Raw genomic sequence first — 21823 nt, 5'->3', positions numbered from 1 at the left:
CATTCAGCAGTTTGTGAGAGGGACATCCAGCAGGGAGAGACACACACACCGGTTTTCATTGACAACATTGTTTTTTTTTCAATTCCTCTTGTCTAACAGGAATGTTTTGTTTGTGGACAGACTGTTAGACAAGAGGAAAAGACCGCCTCCTCCTACGAAGCATTTCGTTGATCCGATCACGAATTATTTTCCAGTCGTACGCAGCAAGGGTTGAGAATCTCCGATTCACCATCGTACTAATGGTTTCCCGGAGATTGGGTTAAAAAAAAAAAAAACATACTAACAACTGTGCCATCCTACTCCTTAGTTAATACATTTTATTATTCATAAACAGTTAACATTGTTAGCAAAATATTTTTAATTATATGTAACCCTATTTTTTCTTTAGTTTTGTATTTAACTTATTATATGATAGTCAGACTTAATGTATATTTGAACAATGAAAATATATTTTTACAAGATTTTACATTAAGCACTTAAAATTAATATGGTTAATAATAGTAAACTGTAACATGCTGTAACAAGATCGGTTACAAGAAGAAAATGCTTTCAGAGAAAATGTTTCAACCAAACCTGTTCCCACACACCCCGCCCCCACTACCATTAGAATATACACAAACATTTTAGCGTTTCATTCTGAGCAGAAGACCCTCACACCTGAAGAGTGCTGGCTGTGACGAATTAAACCGGTTTTACAGGTTTCAATCACAGACCATGTGACATGGGACTCAGTAAACTACAGTAACACCGTATTTGAAAACGCTTTAAAAACGCTATAAAATAATGTGACTTGGCACAGAACAAGTTTACAGCACAGTACAAAGATAAATGCTGACCATTACTTTAGAAGCATAAACTGCCTTACACTCAATTTAAACACAAGCTGTCTTTAGCCCTCTAAGCTGGTTCATACAGAAATGTAGAGATCTAGGCTCAGTAGCGAATACATATGCAGGACAACTAGAAGACGTTTTACAGAGGATGGATTTTTAGAAACATCCCATCAGACATCCCATCATATTCACAACGTGAAATCTAGAAAATAATATTACGTAACCAAAATCCGCAATATGGAAACAGAACCTGTGTAATTGTTGATAGATGATGTACTCGTAACATTTTTTCAAGACGAACTACAATATTTAAAAAATGACTTGTATGTACTTGATATCTCTAATCAATCCACGGGTCCCAGCACAAAACGAAAGTAAAACGCATACCGTTTCTCGCTTCTTATTGCTCAAAAGTAATTTGACCGTATGAAATGCATAATATAAACCTAGAAACATATACGTGAGCAGTACTTAAGCACTGTAGTATCGGTGTTAAGACATACCTCTCAAATACTGTAAATCAAGTTAAAAATATCTCAAGACCGATTCTGGTCGTAATGAAACCATGCAAGGGAGTTTTTATGTCTGTTGCAGTAATTTTGCAACATGAATATAATTATATCGTTATTAATTTCTTGAGATACGCGATTCCATATTATATTCCCTTTTAATCAAATTCTAAAAGTATGCTTGTTGACTCCGGTATCACGTCAGTTTAAGAGTTCGAAGCTTACAATGTTTAGGGAGAAATGGAATACCGGTGTGTATTTTTTTCTTTAAAGTACCGAGACCAGCCATATACTGTATGTTTATGTTAAGATTTCCCTTCAGTGGTAAAATTAGATATGAATATTCAATACTTAAACGGGCACAGTTAAGACATTAAATATACATATACATATTGTATACAGTACAGTTTGCATACGGTCATATGTTTATGTTACGCGATTAAAAAATAAATAAATAAAACTGGAAGGTCCAGCACCACCATTATGTTTATATGGTTGTTTTTGTTGGTTGGTTGTTATTATGGTTATTAATAATACGATCTATAGTTGAAATCTGAGCCTAAATAAAAAGAAAAAGCAAGTGATTAGGTTTATGAGCAATCTAATTACTTATTCGTTTAAAACGCTATATAAAATAAAGTTTATTATTAATTTGCTGGACAGAGCGGTGAACATTATTATGCATAAGACAAAGATAACGATCCTGATCAGTTTAGAAATCTGTGTAAGCTGTAAGGTTTTTACTTCTTAAACTTTTAAAATACACGTTTTGAATAGAAAGAAATCCTCTTCCTGGTAGTGTGTCTAGCACGCCAGCACGTCTTTTTTCTCCAATCAGAGGGGTGTCAGATAGTGTCAGCCAATCACCATTCTGCGTTGGGTAGCAACGGGTGACTGTTCTCAGGCGGAAGATGTAAACAGCTTAATGTTAGTGTTAAATATTTTTTTTTAAATTCAATTAAACGGGCACAGTTAAGACATCAAATATACATATACATACTGTATACAGTACAGTTTGCATACGGTAATATGTTTATGTTACGCGATTAAAAAATAAATAAATAAAAATGAAAAGTCCAACACCAGCTGGATTCGAACACACAACCAGCCAGTTGGTAGTCACGCACCTAGCCCAGTAGGCTACAAGACAGCTCGCATGATCAGGTAGGCGAATCAGCCTTACACAGTCCTGCCGCAGTACACGGATATAATCATACCGTTATTAAATTCTTTAGATACGCGATTCCATATTATATTCCCTTTTAATCAAATTCTAAAAGTATGCTTGTTGACTCCGGTATCACGTTAGTTGAAGACTTCGAAGCTTACAATGTTTAGGGAGAAATGGAATACCGGTGTGTTTTTTTCCTTGTGATATTTTAAGCTCTAGTTGAATGATAGGTGTCGCATTTTAAATCATTTTCGTAGCTAGAAATTATGAAACGCCCTGTTAAAAGCAAGGAAGTTTTTATGCCCCGTTGAAGTAAAACAAAATGCCTGACAAAGTATGGCTTGGACAGATTCCAAGTGCTTGTACAAATGTGCTAAAGAAATTATACATTGAGTATACAGCTTGTCCAAAGTCATCCATTATTAATACTATTTGTAATATCTTCAGTAAAGGCTTTGATGCATAAATATTTCTGATAAAGGTAGGTTGTGTACTTCTGTCCAACTGAGCAATCTTGCTTTCATAATATATACCAACATTTTAATGACTGATGATTAACATGCTGTAATACACAGTTCAAAATTAAAGGCTCAAATGCTGTACATGAGAGGTTAAGCTCCCCCTGGTGGTTTTACAAGGCGACGCCGGATAGTTAGTCAAGTGACACACGTGACATGCGTGATACCGCGTGATACTGCGTGATACTGTGACACGCCCACCGGGGTATGCCGCGAAATACCTCACCCATTTTGAATGGCTGCATCTGTATAAGCCTCGCCCCTGCTGCTGTGCATTTCAGATCGTTGTCTTGAAAGAGACGGTGCCTTGATCCAAAGTGCTCCCTGATATATGGGGCAGCATGCTGTTTGACCACGACTTCCTCGTCACAAAGTTTTAGAGAACTTAACATTTTTATTATCAACAAATTGTAAATATGACGTTTACATTGGCGTTATTAATTTTTCACTTGAGTGTATGGAGGATTGTCAGCTGTCATGAGGAGCAGACCCCCCCCCCCCTTAGGCTTTCCTAAGGCAAACGATTTTTTAAATTTTTATAAGGAAATGGAGCTGTATGCGTTACAGTATAAACATTTACTGCCAAACTTTAAATCAACAATTGATTTAAAGACGATCTGTCAAAGTTCAATGAAATACAATATTGTAGTTGTTATTGTTGTTTTTATCCCGTAAAGTGCTTTGAGAAGCCACCTTTGAAGGCGCTATATAAAGGCGCTGGAATGTGTTTGCTTTCTTCTTTTTTTCAGCATGGAATAAACCTATTACTTGATTCTTATGGAAGCCCAGTTCCGCCAGGGATAAAAAAAAGCACCAAGTCTCTTCCCGTTAAAAAGAGGAAACACTTTACACTTTAACTCTTCAGTTAACAGCGACATTTCACCAGAGCCACTCATTAATAGTTTATGCTAACACCCAACTTTCTTAACACACAGCGCCCCTCCCCCCCTTTTTTCATGAAAAAGCTACAGGCTTGCCAATTGTAATCGTTTTTACTTTAAAATACATTTTGGCAAAGTCATCTATACAAAAAAGTTGCATTTAATACCACTCAACACACGGCTGGCTGTGCCGAAAAATAGATAAAAACCAGTTGAACAGCTCTGTTGTTTTTATCCCGTAAAGCGCTTTGAGAAGCCACCTTTAAAAGCTCTATATACAATAAAGTTAATTATTATTACTATTGTTAACTTGTTGGACAGAGAGGTGAACATTATTACGCAGAAGACAAAGGTAGCGAATTACGTTGCATTGTGCCACGGAACTGGGCTTCCATAAGAATCAAGTAATAGGTTTATTCCATGCTGAAAAAAAGAAGAAAGAAAACACATTCCATAAGAATCAGTGCCTTTATATAGCGCCTTTATATAGCTCCTTTAAAGGTGGCTTCTCAATGCACTTTACAGGATAAAAACAACAATAACAACAACACCAATATTGTATTTCATTGCACTTTGCACTCGTCTTTAAATTGTTGATTTGAAGTTTGACACTAAATGTTTATACTGTAACGCATACAGCCATCATTTCTTTATAAAAATTTAAAAATCGTTTGCGCAGCCTAAGGGGGGGGGTTCCCGCTCTTAGTGACAGCTGACATGTCATGCCCTCTGCAGCCAGAGGGCGCTCCTTCTCTGTCCTGTCCCTAGTTTCCGGTCTGCTGTCCTTCCTGTCCCTGTCTTTCCCTTGGGCTATATATTTCCGGTTCTTGCACTCTGTCCTCGCTCAGCATTGATGTTTGGATGTCCTGAGACCCGCCTAACACCAGGGTGCCCCTCGTCCGCTCCCTGAGGGGATAGGTTTCTATACGGCATTCCTGAACTCTTTGCACTAATGAGCCCGGGCCTTTTTCCCGTCTCGCCACTACGCATATGGGTCTTTTTCTGCTCTCCTGCTCCCCACGGTTAGTCCCTTTGGACGTCCGTGACAGAATGCTGAGCCACTTACTGACCCCGCGAGCGGCGTTTTTTTTTTGTCTTGCCGCAGTTTTTTTTTTTTCTTCTTCTCTGGGCTGTTTTTTTTTCTCAGTTCCTCTTTTCTAATCACTGGATATCACTCCGATCTTCCGTGCCTGTGAGCGGGTCCTGTACCTGGCTTTCCTTGGGTAGATCACTCCGATATCAGTGATTGAATGTTGAGCTGGCTTGCCTATTCTTATTACTGGATATCACTCCGAGCTTCTGTGTCTGGAGCGGGTTCTCGTGCCTGGCTCTTCCTGGTCTGGCTCTCTCCGATATCGGTGATAGAATGGTAAGCTTTCTGCCGTTCCTCCATTCTTTTCGCTGGATATCACTCCGGGCATCTGTGTCTGTGAGCAGACTTCAGTCTGGCTTTCCTCAGGTTGTCCACTCCGATATCAGCGTTAGAATGTGAACGTGCCATTTGCCCAGTCTGCTGTATTTTTCCCAGGGATTTTTGTGTTTTTTTTCTTGTTTTTTGCCTTTTTGTTTTGATTTTTTTCTTCCTGGTTTCCCCTCCTTTTTGGTCCCCCCTGCTCTCTGTGTCTCGGAACTTTGGTTTTTGGTTCCTATCTGTTTTGTGTGGTTTGTCTCCCTGGTCTTTCCCAGGTTTTTGTCTGTTGTGTTTGTGCTTGTGTACTTTTTTGTTTTAGTCTCCAGAGCTCTTCTCTACCCCCCCTTCCTCCACCCAATAAAGGTTTATACCCCGGAGGAAGGGGTAGCTCTCAGCCGTGGATTCCCGGAGGCTTCCTTTCAGTTAAATGAGGTTTTTCCTCCCCCCAGTGCTGTGCAGCTTATTTATTTGTTTGGGCGTCGGGAGCCGCCCAGGTCTAATCAGTCCCAGCAGCTGGGTGATAATTACAAACGCCGCCGCACGTGTTAATTCTCTTCAGACGTCTTACCGTGCGGCAGGCTGCATTATTTAAGCCGTTCTTACTCGCATATCACTGCTCGGCATTGAGTTCCCTACCTGTGGCTCTACCTAGCTTTCTTTCACTTTGCCTTACCGGATTTTCTGACCTCATCGTTTTGCCTTCGGACTACGTTTCTCGTCTCGCCCCGTGGATTGTTTGCTACCCGTGACTTTTTTTGGTATCGACCCTGTTGCTCTTGTTCCGACCACGTATCTGTCTCTCGTTCTGGATTGTTCGCCACCAGTGCCGTTTACTGATCTCGACCTACCTTTCGCCTTCGGATTACGACCCAGCTCCTGGATAGCTCTGTCCGCCTACTCACCGCCCCAGGAATCCTGCATCTGCTTCGGATCCCTTTCATCACAACCCAGCCATCGTTACACATACTGTCGGTGCCCGGAAGGACACCAGGCCGCAGCAGGGTGATGGTCGAACCGGTGTCGACGAGGGCCTGGCAGGGTCTGCCCTTGGTGAGGCAGGGAAGGAATAAGCCCCGGCTGTGGCAAACTCTTCCCACAGCAGGTGGGGTGAAGCGCTCCTTCTGGCTTTCCGGAGCAGGGGTAGCGTCGCTCAAGGGTGGCCTTCCCCCCTTTAGGCCACCCTGTTCCTATTTCCCGATGGCCTCCGGAGAGTGCTCCTGACAAGCTGGACAGTATGCTTCTCAAAGCGCTTTACAGGATAACAACAACAATAACAACAACAATGTACAAGTTCTGGGAGGAAAAATATGATCAATATTAATAATAATAAAAACTTTTTTTTATATAGTGCCTTTAAAGGTGGCTCCTCAAAGCGCTTTACAGGATAACAACCAATGAAACAACAGTGGCTGGGGGTTGAAAATACCCGTGAAACCGGTTGGTTCACAAACAATGTACTATAGACACAGAGACTCAGTGGCAATAGCAATGAGCAATATCAAAATAGCAATATTATGGACACACAATTGACTTTAAAAAAAACTTTTTGTTGACAGCTTGACACAAGTTTATCAGTGAAAAGAGCACGGGCATTCTTCCTCCCCCCTACATTCTCAGAGTAGAATATAATTTATTATTAGCACAATTTATTACAGTGCTAAATTTAATATTATTGATTACTAATAGTTTATGCTAACACATACAGATGCAGCCATTCAAAGTGCGCGGTACAGACACGTATCGGAGGTAATTGGCTACGGTGTTGTGCATCGTGACGCAAGATGATGCAGGGTACTGCGGTACGTGATTGGTTGACCGACAGGGGCACTCGTGGTCCGTTGGTCTGTCGTAGAAAGATTTACAGTAAACGTCTTTACTGTGTCCATTGTAGTATTTAATATTTATATGGAATTTTACCTCTGAAGGGAAATCTTAGTGCCTGAGCATAAAAAGAATAGGAGCATACTGCAACGCGTGTGAAGTCCATAAATGATATTAATTTTGGAACTTAAACATACAGTTTTACTGACTAACCGGTCAGTGAGCATCAGCAGCGCACCGTCGCAAGCCACACAGCACAGCCTGGCACCGAGCCAGAGAGCGCGGATTGGACAGCAACAGCCTGCAACTGTTTCTTTGTGTCCGCAGGAGATCTGAATCCCCAGAGATTGGATGAGTATTCAACCTCACTGCATTACTGCTCGAGAATTCAATTGTTATCCCAACCAGTTGATATCAATTTAATTCCTATACTGAACGTATGTCCTCTTGATATATGTAACTCTTATATACCTTTTGTATTCTGATAACCCTCTCGATAAGATCTGTTAGGTTTACATGCATATTCTATGTATTAATAAATGTATCCTTGTGTATTAGTACCTGTGTGTGTGCGTTGTTTGAGGTATATTGCATGGTTGGATTCTAAGGCCATCAATAGAATCATTTTGTGATTTACTGCTACAATTAATAATTGTCCCAGTAAATGCCCAAACCCTACAGAACAGGTGCCTTCAGAGAGCACACTACAGCGCGATAAGCACATTGTTTAATGGGGATGACATTACCCACATCTATATCACTGTACAACATTTGTTTGTGTTGGAGTGTCTGTTAATAAAACAGAGTGCCTTCCAATACATATACTATAACTTCTTCAGGAGGGTAGCTGCATCAGCATGCGTAGTCTGCAAAGGAACAAGAAATAGTCCACTATTATGGCTTGTTGTTAGCTCTGGCATGAATTTGTGTATCTGGATAAATTAAGTGATGGTATTGTGATTAAGGATTTATTCGCAATAAGTTAAACAAAGGAGGGAAGAAGGGTTATTTTTACAATTGGCACTCCGAGATTCTGACTGATTTAATTCCCCTCAATTAGCTGAAATGGATACAGAAATCATGCAGTAGTTACATGAAAGAAAAAAGTAATAGGTTTATTCCATGCTGAAAAGAGAAGAGAGAAAATACATTTTGGCTGTGAAGCGTTCTTCAGGTGTGATGGTCTTCAGCTCACAGCTGAAGAAGGCTTCACAGCCGAAACTTGTTTTAAGTACACAATATAAGCTTAATAATGTCAGAACAACCATGTTAAAACCAGAACCCATGTAAGATAATTTCTTACACTTATATAGCACTTTTCTGGGGATTCACCTCCACCACCACCAATGTGCAGCATCCACCTGGATGATGCAAAGGCAGCCATAGTGTGCCAGAACACTCACCACATATCAGCTATCAGTGGAGAGGAGAGCAGAGTAATGAAGCCAATTCATAGATGGGGATTTTTGATTATTGGCCATGATTTGTAAAGACCAATGGGAATTTTGGCCAGGACGCCAGGGTTACATTCCTACTCTTTTAAAGAGATGCCCTGGGATTTTTAATGCCCACAGGATCAGGACCTCGGTCTTACATCTCATCTGAAGGACAGCAGCTGTTTACAGTATAGGATCCCCATCACTATACTGGGACATTAGGACCAACATGGACCACAGGGTGAGCACCCCTTGCTGGCTCCACTAATACCTCTTCTAGCAGCAACCTCAGTTTTTCCCAGGAGGTCTCCCATCCAGGTACTGAGCAGGCTCACACCTGCCTAGCTTCAGTGCGTTGCCAGTTGTGAGTTGCAGAGTGATATGGCTGCTGATACCAGCAGTTACCAGGTTAAAGGCTTTGATGCGTAAAATATTTATGAATAATTAATGATGAAGGTGGAAGGTTGTGTACTTTTGTGCAACTTGAGCAATCTTGCTTTTAGAAAATATACTGACTTTCTAATGTTTAATGATTAGCATGCTGTAATACACAGTTTGAAGTTATTAAAAGTCTAAAGAGTATACAACTTAAATTCTTAATTGGAAAAAGATTGTCCCTCTGCAGTGACCAGTACTCGAAACCAGGTATTTTCTGGCGACAGCTCAAATGCTGTATATGAGATATTGAGCTTTATTTGCTCCACCTGGAGGTTTTACAAGATGCTTCCAGATACTATTATCATAATTCGATTAAAATGTGGTATGATGCACCACACGTTCCGTGCATTTTGAATGGCTCGATCTGAATACAGTCTACATAATATTATTATGGTCCTAAATTAATATAGTTTATGACCTTCAAACACTTTCTGCTCCTCTTCTTTTCATGCTCAGCTACTAAAATTTCCCTTTAGTTGTAAATTCCATATTAATATTCAATATTAAGCAGATTTAAACATGCACAGTAGAGATTAAATGAAGCAATCACTTCACTAACAACCAAAATAACCAATGCACCACAAGTGCCGTCTGTCAGTCATTTTGGCCAGCCAATTACGTACTGTGGTATAACGCGCTAAAGTGCAGATAATTTTGTGCAGTATGGGGTTTCACACACATTTTGACTACCCTCATCTCCAGGCTTGGAGGAAACTGAGAGGCATTGGTTATTTGAGCTATTTTTAGAAAACAGTTGTCTCTAAATAGCTGGTCTAATAGGTTGAAATTGCTGTCATTCATTGTATTTTCAGCAATTCAGAGCCTAAAGGCCAATTCACACCAAAAGCGTTTCTGAAACCTTTTTTAGTCGTCCGTCTCATGTCTGACTCACGTAACAGACACTTTTCCATTTTATCCAACGTTTCAATGCACACCGGATCCGAGAGCATGAGCGTCCTCCAGAGTGGAGTGTTAACCCCATAGAGATCCATTCAAATCACACAAAACTCACACTTTTTATACCCTGTGAGCTATATAAGCAAATCTAAACCAATATTATGATCGTACTGGCCCAGAGTGGTCCATTAATACAGTGTAACTTTTTGCTTTGTTGTCACGAGCACAATACCTAGCTGATAACACTGTGTATTGTGGTTGTTTAGAGATCTGTTGGTTGTCCACCTGCCCATGCCGGGTTTTAATCAACTACACTGTGTTGTAATTACAGGTAATCCAACTTAGGCTATTTTTCTCTCTCTCTAGAATGTTCTGTTTACTTTCCCATGTTTGAATACATAACACAACTATTCAGAGTTGGTTTAGATTGGATGGATGCCTGCTTACGCTACGCTTTCGCTGTGCTGATGTGTTGCTTCTGGTATGAACTCGGGGTAAGGGGAAGGGACTTTTTTTCTATTAGATTATTGACAAAGCAGTTAATGATCAATCAGATTCATATCAGTGGTCATCACTTCACACCTGGAGGTCTTCCAGCTCTATTTTTTTTACTGCTAAACAAGAAGAGGCTAGAGGCTTTCTATAGTAATTGCAATAGCTATGGTTGCAGGCATTTAAAGTGAGCAGTACAAACCCGTACTGACCGTAACTATCTATGTCATACCGCGGTACATGATTGGCTGGCCAAAATGACCAACAGGATAAATGAATGAATTTATTATTTCTTTTGCACATTTATTTGAACATTTCCATCGATTGTTCAAGCACTTGAAAACTTTCCAATCCCTAGTTCGTCTGCATTTTCTTTTACGCTCCCACTGGTGCCGGTTTGTGTCTTGTAGGATATAATGCCGGCAATTTGTGTTAAACTTGGGTTTCCAATAACGCCGCAGCAAACTCTTCTTTTTATGTCCACTATAATGGGTAATCTCCCTTGCTTTTAACCGAGTGTTTCATAATTTCCTAAAATGAAAATACGACAGAACTCTGGAGTGTCCCTATACCAGAGATTACGGTATGGCTTCAGAATGGTGATTGGCTGACACCATCTGACACCCCTCTGTGATTGGGGAAAAAAGACCTGCTGATCTGTTCTACATACCAGGGAGACAGCAGCATATGTTGCTTCTATTCGAAATGCGTATTTTAAAAGTTTGATTAAGAAGTCAAAAAACCTTACAGCCTACACAGATTTCTGAACTGATCAGGAGGAAGAAAAATCACCCGTGTTTCGCACATAAAAAGTGGTTATTAACTATCGAAATCTGTTTTTATTTCGCCTGGCAATCTACCTGAATGCCGAACTACAGTATCTGAGAAGAGCCACAATTGAACTAGTGTTGATAATAAGAGAGAGAGAGTCCCTGTTACCCCTGTAGCAGCGAGGCTTATTAATAAGACAGAATTAAGTGTTTCGGAGCTTTCCCAAATTAGGCCTCATCTCTCTGTTCATCTCTGTGGTGCAGCCACAGAGAAACTATTCATGCAGGCTGATTTAAGGTTTCCTTTGAAAAGGTTTCCTAGGACAGCTCCCAAAGGGGGATGCACTTAGCTAACCCTGGCTATCATGATCAATGGTCATCCATTGGCGCCTATCTGTCTAGGGAGTGCCAGATGGACATCTGGACTGCATTCCTAAGTGTCAGGAGTAAATGACTCATATCTCACGTTGATCAACCAATCAGGGACTGGTAGGGCTGAGTAACCCACGTGGGACTCTGATGCCCATGGAACTTTCAGCCAATCAACGAGCTGAAGTTCCTCCAGGTAAAAACAGGCAACACAGAGAGCCTGAGAGATTCAGTAAGATTCAGAAAGGAGATTCAGTGAGATTCAGGAGAATTCTGTGGACTTTTCTAAAGGGAATTCAAAGGAGAATTCCAGGGCAGGACGGCCCAGGAGCAGAAGGCTCCCAAGGGCAGGACATTCTCGCAGCGCGCCTCCTGACCATCCTGAGACTCAGCCCGGACAACCACGGAACGCCTAGTGTGTCCGAATGCCAGAACTTTCCTTTGTTCTAAGAGTCTAGAGCGGAGGTTGCCAGAGAGTAACCAGAGGATCCACCCGAGGTTAGCACCAGCAGCAAGCCTCGTGAACAGGTCGGAACTGTGGACAGCTGAATCACTATTCAGAACTAGCTCTTCATCAGGAACGAACCGGTCTTCTTCCTGACCTGCTGGGACCCACAGTCATCTTTTCTCCTGTGCACAAACTTTGCTAATTAAAGCCAACACTAACTAGCCGGTCAGTGAGCATCAGCAGCGCACCGTCGCAAGCCGCACAGCACAGCCTGGCACCGAGCCAGAGACTGTGGATTGGACAGCAACAGCCTGCACCTGTTTCTTTTTGCCCGCAGGAGATCTGAATCCCCAGAGATTGGATGAGTATTCAACTTCAATGCATTACAGCTCGAGAATTCAATTGTTATCCCAACCAGTTGATATCAATTTAATTCCTAAGAGTTATGTACTTGTTTTGAGTATCTAATGTAGAAGTTATAACCAAGTTCATTTATGAAACGGTCTTAATGAATGATATACTGAACGTATGTCCTCTTGATATGTGTAACACTTTGTAACTGATTGAATATGTACCTTTTGTATTCTGATAACCCTCTCGATAAGATCTGTTAGGTTTACATGCATATTCTATGTATTAATAAATGTATCCTCGTGTATTAGTACCTGTGTGTGCGTTGTTTGAGTTATGTCGCATGGTTGGATTCTAAAGCCATCAAAAGAATTAATTTTGTGATTTACTGCTACAATTAATAATTGTCCCAGTAAATGCCCAAACCCTACAGAACTGGTGCCTTCAGAGAGCCACTACATTTACATTTTGGCTATGGCAACGTTACATTTTTGGCGTCCCTGGACGGGCGTGGCAAGACTGAAATGAGTCAACCAAGCGGAATAATTCAATATAAAACGCTGCGGGTTTCATACACGACAATATAGTGTGCTGAAAGCAGAAAGTAAAAAAGTTCCCCTTGCTCTTTAAGTAGTGCTTAATTATTTTGTGATCTTTTGCGATCTACCGGGTTGATTGCATACTTGATCTTGTGGTTTTCTGTGGTAAAACTGTGATTTCGTACTTAAAAGTAATACTCTTTAAGTTTAACGATGGTTGCTAAAAGGTCTGAATTCAAGTCGCTATTAAGCACTCTCTCTAGCAGCGACAGGTCTGACCACGACCTCCGTAATATCTCCGTCAGCGGAGAAGCTAGAATAAATCTCCATTCTCTGAGACAGCTAGCGAAGGACATAGAGAGATTTGACCCCGCAGTGTCAGAGAATAATATCGAGAGTTATATTCAAGACCTCAGGTAAAACTTGCAGTACCTGCCAAACGCCACAGAACAGGAGAAAGTGTTTCTGGTCAGGAAAACTACCAGCAGAGCTGTACATGAGTGGATGGCTAGGCAGATGAAAGAAGTCTGTAATGACTTTGAACAGCTGTGTCAAGAACTTATCCAAGAATACAGTGCGTTTATTGACCCGACTGCCGCGATAGTCGCCGCCCTTAACATTAAGCACGAGAGAGCAGAGTCCCCTTGCGAATATTACGAGAGACTTAGACAAACTTTTTTTGCAGGGCGAAATGATGAGGGTTGCGAAGAGAACACACATTTCAAGGGTCTATTCATTGTGAATCTCCACCCATCAGTCAGAAAGATGATCTTAATGCATACAGATGCACAGACCATGAAAATGACTGATATTAAGAGATTCGTGCAGAAAGCCTGGGAGTATGATGTCCAAAGTCGTTCTGAGCAAAAACCTGCTAAAGTGACTGTAATCACCGTCAGGGCCAGCAGGGTTAATTCCCCCCTGCTCGAAGGAGCACAGGCTCCTGAGCTGGCTAAGCCCCGTTCCAAAGCAGGCACACAGGACCGCACCCAGTGTCCTAAGTGCCATATGAACACCGGGGGAGGGAAAGGGCTAGAAAAGGCTGAACAAAAGGATTCAGTAGCCGCCCGCCTGGCCAGGCTTGAACAAGCTTTATTAGGACAGGGACAAGCGCTCCCCAAGGCTGCCGGAAGCGTGAATGAGCTGATACTCTCCACTGGAGGAGGCGGAGACCCGCCCCCTCTCCCTCCCTCAGTCTATCTGATTGAGCGGAAGGGTTCCTGCCTGGATGAGGTCAGCCACTCCCCAGCAAGTGCTGACTCCACCCCTGAAGTCAAAGAGCCGGCAGTAAAACACAGGGGAAAAGCAAGAAGCTTTTACCTCAAGGCTGCCATGGGAGATGTCTTACACAGTGAGACACTGATTGACAGTGAGGTTGAGAGGTGTTTGATGTCATACGGCAAGCTCAAACGAGTTGAAAAAGAAAAGGGCATGCGACTCAGAGAGGAACCTTTGGTAGATCACCAGAAAGGCAAAGTGTGGAAACAGGTCAAGGCTCCTAAGCCTTCTGTACAGAAGGAAAGGGGGGCCAAGAGGCAGACTGTGCTCACACAGTGCACACCGAACACAGAAGCCTATGTGGAGATTCCTTCTGTTCCCTCTGGACAAGAAATAAAAATATTTTCTTGTTCCCTGAATTTACAAGAAAGTCGTGTCCTTGCCAAGGTCCCAATAGCCTCCATGCCACAGGAGCGGTGCTCCAAGCAGCCGCCTGATCCACCAGGTAAAGCACACACCTTTTACATCCCTAAAGAGGAGAAGATCTCCCCACCTGGCGATGAAAAGGAGCTTTCCCTGTGCACCCTGGCACCCAAGAGGGGTCAGGACCACCACCCCGCAGTGGTGGAAGGGAACTGAGAGGTCCTCTATTAGTGAGGATCTGCTTGAGCAGCTGTCACAGGGCCACCGCCAGGTGCCCCTGGTGGAACATTCACAGGTTAGACAGGAGGTCCAGCTGGACGCTGAGACTACAGCGCTGTGGACACACCTGATCCCAGATGCCGATTCCCTCTGCTGTGACCCAGGGAACCTGCAGTCAGGTAACATTATTTCTCACAACTACCAGGTAGTGAGTGAGACTGACCTGATTGTTCCTGCCTCAACGGCAGGGTTGCCAACACACCCAGTCCCCAGGAAGCCACCAGCTCAGTTTGTCAGTCTGAGTCTCACCAACAGTGGTTCAGCCAGACTGGAGCTGGATGGTCAAGCAATCCGCCTGCCAGTGCAGGGCATCGCAAAGGGGGGTGTCAGAATCCCTGCCTGCACTGACATGGGCCTGGTGAGTGATAGTAAGTTCAAAGACAGTGAACTAGCTATCCCACTGCTGGGGCAGCTCCCTGAACCCCTAGCGAGGGAAGGGGGGAGCGGGCAGGTGTCCTACACCTACCTCCAGCGAACGAGTGTAAACATGCCGATAGAGGGATTCCTCAATCAGGAAGTGTGCAGGGTGGACCTGAACAGTGAGAATGGGATAACAATCCCAGATCACTCAGGTGCTCCAGATGACCATTCAGCCGAGGGTCAGGCATGCTCCACCGCTGCACCACCCCCTGCAGGGTTCCTAGAGCACAGGCATGAACAAATTGAAAAAGCAGATGCCCTGGAAAAGGAGGAGCAGCATCAGCCGCTGCGTCAGATCTCCCCAGATTTCCAGGATGTTGGTGCCCAAGATGCCACATGGCATACTGAGAAAGACACCATGTACACGCTGTGCCAGCTTAGAAAGGCAACAGTCACTCAGAAGGAGATGACTGGGATCAGCCACCCGAAAAGACATTTGGGAGGACTGATTGCTGCCGCCACTGTTGCACGTTTGCTTTTTCTGGTAGGTTTGTGTGCTACTGGCATTCTCACCCTGACTGCCCCAAGAAGGCAGGTGTCAGAGATGCCAGAGGGTAGTGACAGACTGTATCGAGAGCAGCAAAAGTTGGAAAGCTTAGGGAAAACCCTACAGGCAACTTCCTATGCAGCAGGGTTAAACCTTATTCCCCAACCAGTGGACATGATTGTTGGTGTTATACAGTGGGTTTATGCTTGTGTGCAACAGGCCAGAATGTTGACACAAGACCTGTTAAGGGAGTTTAGTGCCAATGTAGCCAGTCTAGCCATGGCACAAATCCCAACCAACTTGATTCCACTCTTCTCAGTAGAGGAGTATGTGACATTAACCCCATTGCTCATAGCTCACCCAGAAGGCAATCCAAGATTGAATTCGGTTCCAAATCTTGAGATGGGTATGGCTACCAAAACTATCCATTGGCTGTGTCTAAACGATTCACCAATGAAGGGTGTAAAGCTACTAACGAGCAGAGGGAGGTTAATGAACCCCATGAAGAGCAGGTGGGACGTAAATGGCTGGTAAGCACACCACATTTAACTGTCACCATGACTTGTGACAGGCATGATACAGCTACCACAATGCAGCTACCTAATCAAACAGTTCCTGTAAGTTCCCGAGGAGGCCACAGTGCTCTTGAACTTAACACTGTACGGTCTGGAACCAGACAACATAAGACCAAACTTGAGGTCGTGGATGCCTTCAGGTTCCACACTATTGAATTGGATAGAAATCCAAGAAACAGTAAGCCCTGAAGAGGTACAGGTAGTTGAGTTTGCTTTAATGGAACAAACCTCCAAACCACCCTCGCAGATACCCAACACAGGTGTTGTGGTTTATCGGGGGGCTGGGAACAGGAACTGGTGTTATTGTAACACTGCTGCCGGGTAGCTGGATCATGACTGACAGTGTACTCTGAATGATGTACTCCCACATCAAGATGTACTCCGGGTAGCATGAATGAGTCAAAGGTAGCATGTCCAAAGAAAGGAAGTGACTTCTCCCCAAATATCTACTATAGAGGTATCAGATATTGACAGTGAACTTCCTGATGTGTAATTCCTAGACTGAGATAATGTCTCCTACCGTGTTTATACATACTCCAGAAGTTATTCATCCTGTTTGTATCCAATGCTGGTTCCTGTATGAATTCTCGAGGAGTAATGTGGACATTTAAGGTTAATGTTCTAATGACAAGGGACATCACTTAACTCTGTTTTGTTTTCAAGGCAACAACGCCTCAGGACCTCGTGACCTTCAAAAAGGGGGGATATGTAGCGGCGAGGCTTGTTAATAAGGCAGAATTAAGTGTTTCAGAGCTTTCCGAAATTAGGCCTCATCTCTCTGTTCATCTCTGTGGTGCAGCCACAGAGAAAATATTCATGCAGGCTGATTTAAGGTTTCCTTTGATAAGGTTTCCTAGGACAGCTCCCAAAGGGGGATGCACTTAGCTAAGCCTGGCTATCATGATCAATGGTCATCCATTGGCGCCTATCTGTCTAGGGAGTGCCAGATGAACATCTGGACTGCATTCCTAAGTGTCAGGAGTAAATGACTCATATCTCACGTTGATCAACCAATCAGGGACTGGTTGGGCCGAGTAACCCACGTGGGACTCTGATGCCCATGGAACTTTCAGCCAATCAACGAGCTGAAGTTCCTCCAGGTAAAAACAGGCAACACAGAGAGCCTGTAGTAGATTGTGTGGACAATTCTAAAGGGAATTCAAAGGAGAATTCAAGGGCAGGACGGCCCAGGAGCAGAAGGCTCGCCTCCTGACCATCCTGAGACTCAGCCCGGACAACCACGGAACGGCCAGTGTGTCCGAGTGCCAGAACTTTCCTTTGTTCTAAGAGTCGAGAGCGGAGGTTGCCTGAGAGTAACCAGAGGATCCACCTGAAGTTAACACCTGCAGCAAGCTTGTAAAGAGGTCGGAACTGTGGACAGCTGAATCACTATTCAGAACTAGCTCTTCATCAGGAACGAACCGTTCTTCTTCCTGACCTGCTGGGACCCACAGTCATCTTTTCTCCTGTACGCAAACTTTGCTAGTTAAAGCCAACACTGACTAGCCGGTCAGTGAGCGTCAGCAGCGCACCGTCGCAAGCCGCACAGCACAGCCTGGCACCGAGCCAGAGAGCGCGGATTGGACAGCAACAGCCTGCAACTGTTTCTTTGTGTCCGCAGGAGATCTGAATCCCCAGAGATTGGATGAGTATTCAACTTCACTGCATTACTGCTCGAGAATTCAATTGTTATCCCAACCAGTTGATATCAATTTAATTCCTAAGAGTTATGTACTTGTTTTGAGTATCTAATGTAGAAGTTATAACCAAGTTCATTTACGAAACAGTCTAAATGAATGATATACTGAACGTATGTCCTCTTGATATATGTAACTCTTTGTAACTGACTGAATATATACCTTTTGTATTCTGATAACCCTCTCGATAAGACCTGTTAGGTTTACATGCATATTTTATGTATTAATAAATGTATCCTCGTGTATTAGTATCTGTGTGTGTGTGTTGTTTGAGGTATATCGCATGGTTTGATTCTAAGGCCATCAAAAGAATCATTTTGTGATTTACTGCTACAATTAATAATTGTCCCAGTAAATGCCCAAACCCTACAGAACTGGTGCCTTCAGAGAGCCACTACATTTACATTTTGGCTATGGCAACGTTACACCCCCATTTTGATTTAAATCGCAAACACATGTTTAATTATATGTATTTTTTGATTCACAATCAGACAAATGTAACATAAATTGTTATCTTTATCTTCTAAGTATATTAATAAACTTTCAGCATAGCTTTCTCCCCATTTAGATTTATTTTTCTTGGGATCTTGGGATCAATTGTGGAAAGATTAGATTGTAATCGTTTTTAGTTTTTAAATACATTTTAGAAAAGTGTAATCTATACTAAGAAGCTGTATTTATTTAATACAACTCGCTACTTATATTAATGGAGTTCAGTTGATACTGTTTAAACTTTTAATTATTTTAAATTGTATTACAGCATTGTACACATGCTTAAAAGAGAAGAGAGAAAATGCAATCTTACTGGGTGAGGGAGGAGGGAACTCACTTGAACTGGACAGGGAGGAGGGAACTCAGTTGAACTGGACAGTCACAGCCTGAGGAACAGTGAGCCTTTCTCCCAATAATGCTCCTTCTGTCTACATTATATGTAAATATTCTATCATATGTCATTGTTTTAAATATCTGTAATATGTTCATTTTATATTAATATTATTTTTTGTTTTGTTTCATGTGAATTTCATTTCATTGTGAGTTTTTATATCTGTTATAGTAAAAGATAATGCCCGACAAACTAGGGATTGAACAGTTTTTCAGTGCTTGTACAATCAGCCGTGTGGTTAGAGCTGATACCCTGGATTTTCTCCAGACACAGCTGTATGAGCTCCACCAGTCAGGACAGGGGGCTCTACTGTACACAGAGAGGGCGGGAGGGGGGAACAAGCTGCCCAGCCCTGTGGTTGAAGCTGATACCCTGGATTTTCTCCAGACACAGCTGTATGAGCTCCACCAGCCAGGACAGGAGGCTCTACTGTACACAGAGAGGGGCGCTGCAACCAGTCCAACCCTAGGATACAGTCCTCGCACACTAGGGCAAAGTAGAAGGAGTGTTTCACCTTCGCAGCCCCAAAGTGCACGGTGAACGCCCTGGGGGTCTGGCTGCCTCGGTGCCCAGCAGGACACCAGGCCGCAGGAGGGTGATGGTTAAAGTGGTGTCGACGAGGGCCTGGCAGGGTCGTCCCTCGGTGAGGCAGGGAAGGAATAAGCCCGCAGCCCACAGTAAGTACTGCACTTACTGTACTGTACTTACAGATGCAGCCATTCAAAATGCGCGGGCGATACCGCATTATTTTCCGGTATGCTGTACGCAGTTACCGTGAGTTACCGGTAAATACCGCTAGCAAAATAATAGTATCCGGAATTTCTGCAAAGTGGAGCTAATAAAGCTCAACCTCTCATGTTTGAGCTGTCACCATCAAAGTCGTTAACGAAGATATTACTAATAGTATTAATAATGAATGACCTTGGACAAGCTGTAAGTGTAAACTCAAAGTATTGCCCTGATCCACATTCCTTTTTTCATTGACCGTCTTTGTAAAAGTAACACCACAGCATTTCGCAATCACGCATTTGTTTCCAATCATGCAAAGTACAGTAATTTTTGAGAATCGATTCACCATGCCTTTCACATGCTCATAAAAGAGATTGATTTAGGAATATAAACATATTACCGTATGCAAACTGTACTGTATACAGTATGTATATGTATATTTAATGTCTTAACTGTGCCTGTTTAAGTATTGAATATTCATGTGGAATTTTACCACTGAAGGGAAATCTTAGTAGCTGAGCATAAAATGAATAGTAGCATATTGCAACATGTGTGAAGGCCATAAACAATATTAATTTTGGAACATAAACATACAGTATATGGCTGGTCTCGGTACTTTAAAGAAAACATACACGAAACATGGTTTCATTATGAGCAGAATCGGTCTTGAGATATTTTTTACTTGATTTACAGTATTTGAGAGGTATGTCTTAACACCGATACTACGTAAATACTCACGTATATGTTTCTAGGTTTATATTATGCATTTCATACGGTCAAATTTTTTTTGAGCAACTGATAAGAAGCGCGAAACGGTATGCCCAGGGCATTCTAGTTTTCGTTTTGTTTTAATGCAGTGCAGTGGATTGATTAGAGATATCAAGTACATACAAGTCATTTTTTAAATGTTGTAGTTCGTCTTGTAAAAATGTTACGAGTACATCATCTGTCAACAATTACACAGGTTCTGTTTCCATATTGCGGATTTTGGTTCCGTAATATTATTTTCTAATTTCACGTTGTGAATATAGGATTTGGGCAAACAGAGGCGCAAAGAAGTACATTATGGGTTGTTGTTTTTTTTTGCAGTTTTATCTAGAACTAGCGATGTTTAAACCTTTGTCTGATTCTTGTGAAACTATCTACACGACAGTTACAGTACCTAGGAGTTGACTTCAGTGATGTCACTGATGGGATGTTTCTAAAAATCCATCGTCTGTTAAATGTCTTCTCTAGTTGTCCTGCATATGTATTCGCTAATGAAGCTGTGTGTTCTGAGCCTGGATCTCTACATTTCTGTATGAACCAGCTTAGACGGCTAAAGACAGCTTGTGTTTAAATTGAGTGTAAGGTAATTTATGCTTCTAAAGTCCTGGTCAGCATTTATTATTGTACTGTGCTGTAAACTTGTTCTGTGCCTAGTCACATTATTTAATAGCGTTTTTATAGCATTATCAGATCTGGTGGCGCTGTCTGTTAGTTTCCTGACTCCCATGTCACATGGTCTGTGATTGAATCCCATGGAACTATGACTTTATTTTTTAACAAACATTTCTTTGAAAAAATGAAATGTTTCCCTTGGTCAGAGGTTAAATAAAACCTTACTCGCACCAAATAAATTTATATTTCTAAATATCACAACATGATCGAATTTAAGTCTTTTTAATAACAATGAATAGTCACCTATGCGTTACAAAATAAACATTTATATTGATTTGAATCGCGTTTTCATTTAAATCGTAAACGCGTGTTTAAATATATGTGTTTAAAGGCGATATACTGTATAAAAGCGCTGATTCTTATGGAATGTGTTCCGCCGGGGATTCAAAAAAAATATTTTTTTTAATTGCGTATCTAAGGAAAATTGCAGTATAACTTTGTTCATGCACAAACAGTGGCGTGTTACATTATAATTTGGGTGTCTCCTCTTGCCAGAAAGCTCTAAATTGCATTTTGAGTGCGGTTTTTGACTTTTTCTAAATTGCAACCCATAAATAAAGCTGATAAAGTTTAGACTAACTGTATTCTAAACTGTATTACAACAGCACATTGGACAATGCAACGAAAATTGCAAAAATGCACTTGGAATCTGTCCAAGCCCTCTTACGAAAATTATTTAAACTGCGACACTTATCATTCATCTCTAAATAAACTTTATTTTATATAGCGTTTTAAGCGAATAGGTAATTAGATTGCTCATAAACCTAATCGCTTTTTCTACATAAACA

The sequence above is a fragment of the Lepisosteus oculatus genome, chromosome 12 (genome assembly GCF_040954835.1).
Source record: "Lepisosteus oculatus isolate fLepOcu1 chromosome 12, fLepOcu1.hap2, whole genome shotgun sequence".
Classification (NCBI taxonomy): domain Eukaryota; kingdom Metazoa; phylum Chordata; class Actinopteri; order Semionotiformes; family Lepisosteidae; genus Lepisosteus; species Lepisosteus oculatus.
This window is presented reverse-complemented; position numbering follows the sequence as displayed.